Below are 10524 nucleotides of genomic sequence, written 5' to 3' on the forward strand. Positions count from 1 at the left end.
CCAGCTGCTCCTCAGAAACCCTATATAGGGTCACTGTGAGTCGGAACCTAATTAATGACACTTAACAATAGCAGTTATGGTTGGGAGAATGAGGGCACAATGTTGAATAAGAGGTTCAATGATATCCCAACTGAGCTTCCTGACCAGTGAGATTGTTTTGCTTCTGTGGGTCCGTGTTCTACGTGAGGCTGCTGGCATACTTAATGGAGCTCCTAATCCAGACAGGAGCTGAAAAAAGTGCCTCTGGTAAAAAAAAGAGCATGGCTGTGAGGTCTTGAGGAACACACTGGACCTCTCTGAATCTCCAGATTATACCCATTCATCAGGGTGCTTCAAGGACTAAATTAATTAACTTGTAATATGCTCTCTGGTACATACTTGTTGTTGTTCTTAAGTGCCGAGATTCTGACTCAAAGCAGGCCTGTATAGGGTTTACAAGGAGCTGCTGGTGGGTATGAAACACTGACCTTGCAGTCAGCATCAGTGCTTACCCTACAATGCCACACCAGGACTGCCTGGTGCATACTAGGCTTGGTAGCATACTGGGTTATGAGTTGGGCTGCCAGATGCTCTGCAGGAGAAAAATTAGGCTCTCAGCTCATGTAAAGGTTTACATCCTCGGAAACCCTACACAGGGCAGCTGAGTCAGCACCAACTCCACAGCACACCACCACCACCACTATAATAATACTGGGATCCACCATTTACTGGGACTAAGGAAATTCACTGAGCTGCATGGATAAATATGAACTAACCTCACTGGTACATTCAGGACCTCGTGGATAGTGTGAAGCATACTCACACCAGGCCACTTGGAGCCTCCTCCTGCCTTGCCACTGGTTTGCTGTGTGGTCCTGAACAAGTGACTTCCCGCTGTCCTCACTGTAACAGATAGGAATTGGACCAGATCCCGGAATTCAAAGCCCACATGGAAATTAAAAATGTAAAAGGAAAGTTGATGTCCTCATGTTCTAGGGAGTCCCACACAGGGAAGGGGAAATTAGTCTGGATGTGACAAGAGGAGGATTAGAATGCCCTTGATCTTCTCAGACTGGGGCTGCTGGGCCAGCAGGTAGGGTCTATACATCTGCCCTGTTGGAGTCCATTGGTATCAAAAGACAAGAAAGGGGGAATCCTGCCTGATTCAGGTTGGTGCTACCTGTGCCTTTGTAGCATGAGCTGGCATCAACTCTGGTTTTCTACTCAGTGGCTTGTAAGAGTTAAGGAGAAAAGGATCCAGTCCTTATGCCCGAATGTCACACACTTTAGCCCTCACATAAGCTACTCTGCTGGAATCTATCAGGAGCATCATCTCTGCTCATCACTCTCTTTTTTTCTTCACCAACACTACTCTTCCATGAAGACTCAGCTCAGTGTGAGTGAAGCCTTCATGGAACCTCCACCTGGGACTACATAGCTCTCTTCTATTACCCCCAACACCTTGTGTGCCCCTCTGTAATATAATAAAGACTTTTGTTTGTCAAGGATTTCTTGTCAGAGAAAGCTGTCATACTGAGGAATGATGTATGTTTCCTGAGGGGAAGACAGGAGGTTCAGGGAATGGAATTTCCAGAATACCTAACTAGCAGGGTCCTATAGACTCTGGCATGGGCATGGGCATGGTACATAGAGGGAAATAGCAGTCCTGGGACCCTTTCAGCAGGAGCCTGTGGAGTTTGCACCAAGGGGAAGAGGAAGGGAAGAGGCTGTTAGGGCAGAGTTTCAGGGCTTATTTTAAGCAGAGTGCAGAGGGAGGGATTGAGAACATGTGAGGCTGTAGAGCACATGCAAAGGCATGGGAGAATTTTTAAGGAGAAGATGGAGACACTTGGGGCAGGGGTTTATGATGGTGATTCCCTTTACTCTTTTTTAAGAAACACAAATACAGATTAATCTTTGTTGTTGTTGTTAAGTGTTATCAAGTTGGTTCCAACTCATAGCAACCCTGTATAGAGTCGAGACTGGTGAGTTTGAACCACCAACCTTGCAATTCAGTGCATTATCCTTCAGCTCAACACCAGGACTCCTCATATTTAATTTTGATTCCTGGACTACATGTCTTTAAATACCAGAGGGAGCTGAGACTAGGCCACAGGGGACCCAGGAATTTGGATGGGTTACATCGATTGTTGTACAGACACCACTGTGATCTTACTTCTCTTCAGTCATCTGATTCTACCTGTAGTCTCTGTACTCCTTGAGGGCAAGAACTCAGGGATCTTTGTACTCTCAGCTCCTGACACAGTGACTGGCAATTAGTGGACACCTATTAAACCTTTGTTGTTTGACTGCATGGATAGTGTGAAGCATACCCACACCATCAGTGGAGAAGAGAAGAAAAATAGTACCAGGGGATATGGGAAACAAGAGGTTGCCCATCTCACGGAATCACTCTGAAAGCCAAGGGAGTGGAGGATGGGAGAGCTGTGTGCCCTTGCGGGGACTTATGGAGTCCTGGTGTGGTGCTGTAGGACTGCTAACCACAAGTTTGGAAGTTCAAACCTTTCATTTACTTCTTGGAAACCCTATACAGGGTTGCTATGAGTCAGAAATGACTTAACCACAACACCAACAATGGTGTAGTTAAGTGTTCAACTGCTAATTGGAAAGTTGGTGATTTGAACTCACCTAGAAGTGCCTTGGAATTAAGGCCTGTTGATCTGGTTCCAAAAGGTCACAGTCTTGGAAAGCCTATGGTTTCTGCAACCCTAGCTAGCAGAATCCTATAGTCCCTAGTACGAGCTTGGCCTGCAGAGGGAAGCAAAAGGCCAGGGGTCCTTTTAGCAGGAAGCTGTGTCTCTTTTCTGTACTTGCTGGCTGAATTATTTTCTTGACCATTGGAATGGGACCACTGAGTCTGTCTGTGACTGGGAGAAATAGATGTGAAAGTCATCTGCTATCACTGGGGTGGACAAATTGTTCCTATTCAAGCTCATTCAAAGAACTAGAAATAGCTCTCTACTCTTAGCAATGCCATGAGTCCAATCAACTTGATGGCAACTGGGCTTTCTTTGTTTTTTGTCATTAGGGCAGATTTGAAAGAAGGTGGGTGGAGGCCCAGAAGTAAGCACACACATCAAGGAATCTCCCTCGGTGTCTCCATTTAATGGATGTTTTCACATTCGTCCTCTCATCTAGCTTAATAAGCTCCTGAGATTTGGCAGTTCCTGGGGCAATTGTTTCACTTATAAAACTCCCAGCATCTGACTGAAGGATGTTCTCAAAGGTTCTATTTTCTCTGTTCAGTGGGACCCAGGTGGATGGTCCTGGAGTAACTGATAAAGTAGAAAAGAAGCATTCCCGATGCCCTACCCCAGGACACAGAATTTCCTGACACTTCGAACAGTCCAAAGGTAGACAGAGGTGGTATACAAGGAAAATGCTGAAAGTCATACAACAAAAGGAAACTTGGGTGCTCTCACCCCTGTCTGCCTGTTTATCTGGAGAGTCTAGATTTCCAAGTCCATTTTCCCACCCTTCCCCACACCTGACCCCATTAGGAGACATCTACTTTCTACTCTGGAACTTTTTCAGCCCCTCTCCACCCCCAATCTGAAGGTTCTGTTTATCCCTGGGAGGGGAACTCCTCTCTAAATAATGTAGGACTGGTTCTTATACAGAGTCTTGCCGTACTCTCAGTGTTGTCTCCGTTCCCCCTTTTCACTCTATAATCTTCTTGTTAACTGCCCGTGAGTCAGTTCTGACTCATAGTGACCCTGTAAAGGGTTTACCAGGAGGAGCTGATGGGTTTGAGCTGCTGACCTTGTGGTTTGCAGTCCAGTGCTGATCCTACAGCACTATGTGTGTGTGTGTGTGTGTGTGTGTGTGTGTGTGTGTGTGTGTAAACTTCTGGTGTGGTGCTGTAGGATCAGCACTGGACTGCGAACCACAATGTAGGCAGTTCAAATCCAGCAACTGCTCCTCAGAAGCCCTATACCATATCACTATGAATGAGAACTGAGTCAACAGCACTTAACAACATATGGAGTCCTGGTGTGGCGCTATGGGTTAATGTGCCAGACTGCAAAGCCGTTTGAATTGCAAGGTTAGCGGTTCAAGCTCAGTCACTCCTCAGAACCCCTACACAGGGTCGCTATGGGTTGGAACTGACTCAATGGCACTTAACAACAATAATAACACATACACACACATATGTGTGTATAAAGGAGTCCTTGTGTGGCCCTGTGAGTTAATGCACTGGACTGAAAAGTTGGTTTGAACTTCAAGGTCAACAATTCAAGCTCACCAGCTGCTCCTTGGAAACCCTATACAGTGTCAGTATGGGTTGGAACCAACTTGATGGCACTTAACAACAACAACATATATATAAAGTGTTAACAAAGGTTGTCACTACAGCCATACGGCGCATCCTGATAGTGACCAGAGACTTGGAGGGAGGGAGGTGGCTTGGGGAAGCAGCATCATGTTGGGTTTGCCTTGAAGGGAGGCATGAAATGGCTTGAAGGAGATGCCTGCAGCAGGAACGCCCGGGTGGTCTGGTCTGAGTGCTGATCAGTTCCTAGATTGAACCACATGCTCCCTGAGAAGGGAGGGGGTTAATAAAAAGAGCCTTACAAAGCAAAACACAATATCCTGTTTTTCATTATAGCTGACATTTTTTAAAGGAATAAGAATTATGACCTTAGCAAAATGGAAAAGGAACCATCCTCACCCAATCTAACCCAAGACAGTATTTACTAGTGCCAACATGTGCTGTGATTTCTTTTTCTTAAAAAGAAAAAAAAAAAAGAAAGAGGCATGAGGATATCACCAACAACACATCAGTAAACACCGCTGAGATTCCCAGCCATAAATCAAGGGTGTGTAATCGGTGGTGTCCTTGGTCATGTTTGGCACCGTGCTGGCCTAGCCCACTCTGGGCTCAGTTTGCAGAGTCTGGGCAACCTCAGTCCTCAGCAGGAGTCCTGCAGACCTCAGATGTGGGGTGATTAACTGTGTTGGAGGTGCTGCAAGAAGTGCTAGTGACACAGTGGGTTAAGTGTTGGCTTAAAGGTTGGTGGTTCCAACCTAAAAAGTGTTCCACAGAGAAAAATGAGTCCCTAAAGACTGACAGTCTAAGGGACCCTATGGAGCAGGTCTACCGTGTCCTATGCTGTCACTAAGAATCAGAATCGACTCAACAACAGTAGGTATTGAGTTGGGAGGCACTACCTATCTCCTTTTTACTGTACAAATGTCAGTGGGGCCTTCACCCTGAAGGAAGGTTATTAAACCTAGTTGTCTTTACCCCTTCACCATCCTCTTGTCACTTTCAGTACCTCAGGGTAAGAGAGGGTGGTGGGGAACTAGAGAAGAAGGGAGAAATTCCCCCGGTCTATATGTGTGGTGCTGTAGGATAAGTGTTGGACTGATAACCACAAGGCTGGCTGTTCAAACCCACCACCCACTCCTTGAAAACCCTATAAAGGGTCGCTATGAGTCTGAATCAACTTGACAACATTTAAAAACAATTTGTGTTTACAGGGCACCACGCTTCATTGCAATCACGTGTGGGTGTCACATTCACAACCTTATTTAAACCTCCCAGCAGTCCCCTGCAGATAGAAAGGGACTATTATTGCCATTGGAGTCCTGGTGTGGCACTCTGGGTTAATACACTGGACTGCAAAGTCAGTTTGAATCACAAGGCCGGTGGTTCAAGCTCACCAGTCGCTCCTTGGAAACTCTATACAAGATCATTATGGGTCAGAACTGACTCAACTGCATTTAACAACAACATTATCAACATTGTACACAAAGTGTAAACTGAGGCTCAGAGAGTGGAGTTATTTGCACAAGCTTGTCTAGTTTACATGTGGTAGAGCTGGTATCCCAGCCATGCATTATTTGGCTCCCAAGTATTTTGTCATTCAATATATACTTATTGGGCTATCAGTTCTGACTCATAGTGACCTTGTATAGAATTTCCAAGGAGCACCTGGTGGGTTTGAACCACCAACCTTGTGGTTAGCAGTCCAGTGCTGATCCTCCAGTGCCATACCAGGACTTCTATTGGGATTTTATTGTTTTTTTCAAGTGCCGTTGAGTCAGTTCTGACTCATAGTGACCCTTATAGGGTTTCCAAGGAGCAGCTGGTGAGTTTGAACCACTGCAAACTGACCTTTTGGCCCAGTGCTTATTCGGCAGTGTCCTACCAGCGCTCTTACTGTGTATCAGAGACTGCTCTAGGCCCTGGAGTTAGAGCAGGGATCAAGAAGCTCTCCTAATGGGGTGACAAATTATAAGAAAAATTTATTTTACTTTTTTAATGAAAATATATCTTATTGTGTTTTCAGTGAATATTTGCATAACAAATTAGTTTTCCATCGAACAAGTTTTGGACAGAATGTTCCATGACACTGGTTACAGTGTTCACAATGTGTTAACATTCTCCTCATTTCGATCCTACTTGCTTTGTTTCCATTGGTTTAGCTACAAGGACATTTTAGATAATGATGAGTGGCAGACAGAAGGATGGGGGAAAGCCCTGGGCACACCAAATGGTTAACATGCTCGGGTGCTAACTGAAAGGTTGGAGGTTTGAGTTCACTCAGAGACTCCTCAGAAGAAAGGCTGGTGATCTACTTCTGGGCAATCCGCCATTGAAAACCCTGTAAAGGATAGCTCTACTTTGATACTTATGAGGGGACCATGAGCTGGGGTTGATTTGATGACAACTGGTAAGGGCTACTTTAGAATGTCTGGTCAGGGAAAGTCTTTCTAAGAAGGTGATATTTGAACGAAGAACTGAAAAGCAAGGAGGCAGCCATGTGAAGCTTGGGGGGAAGAAGGTTCTAGGCAGAGAGGCCGAGGAACTGCAAGTACAAAAGTGCAAAGGAAACTTGGACCTGTTAGAAGAACTGTCAGAAGGCCAGTGTGGCCAAGGCGTAGAGAGACAGGCACAGGCACGAGATGAGGGCAGAGGGCGAGAACTGCCAGATTGTGGAGGGCCTCCTCAGCCCTAGGAAGGAGTTGGAGTTGTGTCCTAAGTGTGAAAGGATTTAAAGCAGGGAGGTGACATGATCTGATTGTTGTATAGAGAGTAGATTGTAGGTGGACAAGAGACCAGCAGGGAGACCAGTTAGGAGACTATGCAGTAATTCAGGCCCAAAATGAGAGAGGCTGGGAATGCATCCAGGCCTTGCTGGTAAACAGGACCACAATCAAACTTGAAGTGGAAGATCAAGGATCTCTTGTTTGGGGCTTGAGCAATTTGGTGGATGCTTTTATTAAGAGAGAGAAGACATAATTTTTAAAGAAATAGGATGAAATTTTTAAAGGAATAGGATGAAATCCAGTGTTCTTTTGTTGATAAATCTGAGCTGTCTATTAGACAATCAAAGGAGCTTTGGTAGTATATTGGTTACAAGTCAGGGTGCTAACCTCAAGGACAGCAGTTTGAAACTACCAGCCATTCTGTGGGAGAAAGATGAGGTCTTCTGCTCCTATAAAGATTTGCAGCCTTGGAAACCCTATGCAGTATGAGTCAGAACCAACTCCGCAGCACACTACCACCACCACCATTAGACAGTCCAGGAGTTATGGGGGCACAGTGGTAAAGCTAACCAGCTGCTCCACAGGACAAAAATACAATAGTCAGCTTCCATAAGATTGTTGTCATTGTTGTTAAGTGCCATCGAGTTGGTTCTGATCCACAGCAACCCTGTATAGGGTTTCTGAGGAGAAGCTAGTGAGCTGGAGCCTTGCGGTTCAAACCGACTTTGCAGCACAGTGCATTAACCCACAGTGCCATACCAGGGCCCTAAGGAACAGTTCTGTGAGTCAGAATGAACTCAACAGCAGTGGGTTTTTGGTTTGGGTTCTGATTGGTTAGACAATTCACGTAAGCTGATATCAGATAGGCTGTTGGAATTTAGGGGCAAGTCCAATGATGGGATATATATCTGGGAGTCAGATTTCTGATTTCAAGAAAGTTAAGTGAAAACATATTACCTCCCCTTCTGCTCTTGCAAATTATCTCTAAACACAAAAGAGAATAAAAAACTAAAGTAAAACTCCAACTCTGATGAAATTAAGGAGATGATTATAACCCCAAACCACAATATATGAAGATGGGGCATTAGATGGAGGAATGATAAGTGATTAGCAGAGAAAAGAAAGCATGAATCTCGGTGCCCACAATGGGCAGAGGACACTGGCAGGAAGCTGGTTTGCCCTACAGAACCCACGTCTGGCACAAGAGTGGGAGGCCCTAAGGTATAAAAGGTGGGCATGAGGCCAGGGAGAAATGGGTGAAAGCAGGAAGGAGTTTTTGAAAAACTGTGTAAGAAGAAGTAATCCCTACCCAATCACACCAGTGAGTACCCATCCCCCAATCCTACAGGAAATTGGAAGTTTATTCCCTGGATAACATGTTCCAGAATAGGAAGGGTCATTGTGTCTAAAACCAACAGATGCAGTAAAAGTCCTTCCATTGAATACTGGGGTCTATCCTAGCCCCTCTTTCTGCCCATCTTCAGAACTCAGCAACCAGCTTTCTTATGTCCTCAGGCTAACAGTCAGAGAAGGAGCTCCCTCTTCACTGAAGAAATGTAATTGCCAACAAAATGCCTACAGCTACTGGCATTTGGAGGTCCCATATAGAAGTACCAAACTAACTACCTGATTGCCCTACAAGGAAACCCAATACTCCCCAAATTCCACTCATGCATCCAAAAATTTCCACTAGCATTTGGATACAAAGATCCAACTAAGTTCATCAAATATTCGAGGAAAACTTCCCATAGAAAGACAGAGATCAAAACAACCAGAAAAAAAAAAAAAAAAAAGACACTCAGAGGAAGCAGATAGAATGCAGAGAGAAAAAGAATGTGTCAAAATTATGTCCCCAGAAGAATAAGAAGATGTTGTTGTTAGGTGCTATCGAGTCAGTACTGACTCACAGAGACCCTGTGTACAACAGAACGAAGCACTGTCCGGTCCTGGGCCAATGTCACAATTGTTGCCACACTTGAGCCCATTGATGCTGCCACTCTGCCAATCCATCTCTCTGGGGATCTTCCTCTTTTTCTCTGACCTGCCACCTCACCAAACTAGATATTCTTCTCCAGCAACTGGTCCTGTCTGACAATATGTCCGAAGTATGAGAGACGAAGTTTGGCCATCCTGGCCTCCAAGGAACACTCTGGCTGCAATTCTTCGAAAATGGATCTATTGGTTCTTTTGGCAGCCCACAGCACTTTCAATATTTTCCTCCAACACCATAACTCAAAGGCATCAATTCTTCTACAGTCTTCCTTATTCACTGTTCAGCTTTCGCATACATATGAGGTTATTGAAAATACCATGGCTTGGGTCAGGCGCACCTTAGTTCTCAAGCTGACATCTTTGCTCTTCAACACTTTAAAAAGTTCTTGTGCAGCAGATTTGCCTAATGTAATATATCATTTGATTTCTTGACTGCTGCTTCCATGAGTGATGATGGTTGATCCAAGAAGAATGAAGTCCTTGACAACTTCAATCTTTTCTCCATTGATAAGAATGTTGTTTATTGGTCCAGTGGTGAGGATTTTTGTTTTCTTTACATTGAGATGCGATCCATACCAAAGGCTGTGCTCTTGGATCTTCATCAGTAAATATATTAAGTCCTCTTCACTTTCAGCAAGCAAGGTTGTATCATCTGCATACTGCAGGTTGTTAATGAGTCTTCCTCCTATCCTGATGGCTCATTTTTCTTCATAGAACCCAGCTTCTTGGATTATTTGCTCAGCATACAGGTTGAATAAATATGGTAAAAGAATACAATCCTGCTGCACACCTTTCTTAATTTTAAGCCATTCATGAGAAGATAGTACACCCATGAAACACAAATAAGATCTATCTATCTCTATATAAAGAACAGTCAGCAATAATAAAATTGTCTTGGACAATGGAAATGATAGCTTAAATTAAAAATTCAGTAATAGGGTTGAATGATAAATTTGGGAAACGCTCCCAGAAAGTAGAGGGGTGGGGGAAAGACAAAGGTAGAAAATAGGAAATAAAACAGGTTCAATATCTGTGCGATTAGAGTTCTAGAAAGAAAAGCCAAAGAAGTTGTTATTGTTGTTAAGGGCTTTCAAGTTGGTCCCAACTCATAGCAACCCTATATAGGGTTTCTGAGGAAGTTTGTTGTTGTTGTTGTTAAGTGCCGTCGAGTCGGTTCCGACCCATAGCGACCCTGTACAGGGTAGGAGAATATTGTTAAAGAAGTAATATAAGAAATATGGACTTCTGGTTAGGTGCTGTAGAATAAGCACTGGACTTCTAACTATGAGGTCAGAGATTCAAACCCACCAACTTCTCCCTGGAAACCCTCTACAGGGAAGGTATAAGTTGGAACTGACTCTATGGCAGTTCACAACAACAATGATATAAGAAAAATTGCCAGAACTGGAGGATATAAACAGTCCAATGAATGTAAAAAGACTTACACAATGCAGTCAGTGCAAAATTCAATAATGTCAGTAATACAGAGAAAATCTTGAAAACTGCTCATCAAAGACTAAAGGCACTTTCAGACAT

Source organism: Chrysochloris asiatica, unplaced genomic scaffold, assembly GCF_000296735.1.
Source record: "Chrysochloris asiatica unplaced genomic scaffold, ChrAsi1.0 scaffold00224, whole genome shotgun sequence".
Taxonomy (NCBI): Eukaryota; Metazoa; Chordata; class Mammalia; order Afrosoricida; family Chrysochloridae; genus Chrysochloris; species Chrysochloris asiatica.